Raw genomic sequence first — 1,446 nt, 5'->3', positions numbered from 1 at the left:
ATCCTTAACTACTGACATAAATATGCAATCTTAATTGTTTTCTAATATTTTTTTTTAACTAATAGGGATTCATAAGCCTAAACAATATGATGGTAGTCATTTTATTTGTATTGATTATGAGTTTTTGTGATGTTAAGATGCATTAGCTGTGGTATGGGACATTGTTCAGTGATATATATGTTCGGATATTAGTATATTATAAGGCATGGTTTTTCATGTTAGTAAGGTCATTGAGGGAGTAGTATCTTAGTCAAAATAGGTGATTGTATTAGAGGATGTGATGAGTGTAGGTTGTTCCTTCTCTCTGGTAAGTTTAATTTTCGGGGACGAAAATTTTATTTGTTGGGGAGAATGTAAAAGCCAAAACTAAAAAGGGGCTATTGGACCTAAGTTGGGGGACAACCAGGCCCATAAGGTTGAGGATACCCTGACCTTGGTAAGGGCTTTCCAAAAAAATCTGATTTCATAAGCCAAATTTCCTCTCTCTCTCAAACCCTATTCCCCAAATATTGCTCTGTCTTCTCTCTAAATTTCTCATTCACTGAACCGATCAAATTTTAATTTGAAAGTGTTTCCTTTCTCACTGCACCGAGGGCTTCAATTTGAACCGGGCGTTCTTCCATTCCGACCGGTAAGTATATTTTCCCCTTTTCTCCACTATTTTCGAAACTTAGAGCTTGGGGTTCTACTGATTTTATGCAGTTAGAACCCTCCTTTTTCTAATTTATGTTAAGTTCTCACTCCAAGAGTTATTCTCTACCGCCGATATGGTGGTTTATAGGTACTGTTGTTTTTCTGTTCGGGTGAGAATTTCTATTAGGACGTCTTCAAATTAGCTTACCGTGAAAACCCAAGGTAAGGGGAGCTAGTTATTTTTGTTTGAAATTAATTTATGAGATATATGCATGTTGAATCCTGAATTGTGTGTTGATTTAAACTGTTATGTACCTGTTGAGTATAAATTGACTTGTGTTATGATGCTGAAAATTGTGCATGTAAAAATGTATTGGTTGTAAGCTGTTATGATGGGATTGATTATTGAAATATAGATGGGTTTAGTGAAGATAAGAGGAATGGAGTTTTCTGCATATTTATTATATAAGTATGGGTACTGTAAGATTGTTTGAGAAATATAAAAAGGAAGAAGTGTTGTGAATTGGCAGAGGAGATGTGATTTATATTTTTATATCTTTACCGTGCCATGTAAAAATTTCTTAGTATGTCTTATGAATATATATTCTTGCACTTCCATAATCTTCATAGTTATTATGATTCCATAAGGATTTTGTAATTTATAAGTAAATTTAAGCATTTTTTTAGAATGTATTTTTTATCTTAGATTTTAAAATATACAATTTAAAATATATTTATTTTATTTTGAAATAGACAATTTAAAATACAAAAGTTATAATTTAAGTTATATATTCTGAAAAAAAANATTNNNNT

The 1,446-nt window shown here is 31.5% G+C and overlaps 1 long non-coding RNA gene across 1 annotated transcript; it reads left to right on the top strand.

The window, feature by feature from the left end:
- The first annotated feature begins 204 nt into the window (after window positions 1-204).
- LOC111240984 lies at window positions 205-869 on the top strand. Its single transcript, XR_002666658.1, has 2 exons — window positions 205-631; window positions 782-869. It is a non-coding gene; the product is annotated as an uncharacterized LOC111240984 (long non-coding RNA).
- The last annotated feature ends 577 nt before the right edge of the window (window positions 870-1,446 follow it).

The sequence above is a fragment of the Vigna radiata genome, unplaced genomic scaffold, assembly GCF_000741045.1.
Source record: "Vigna radiata var. radiata cultivar VC1973A unplaced genomic scaffold, Vradiata_ver6 scaffold_153, whole genome shotgun sequence".
Taxonomy (NCBI): Eukaryota; Viridiplantae; Streptophyta; class Magnoliopsida; order Fabales; family Fabaceae; genus Vigna; species Vigna radiata.
Note: the sequence above shows the minus strand (reverse complement) of the source record. Positions and strands in the feature narration are given on the sequence as shown.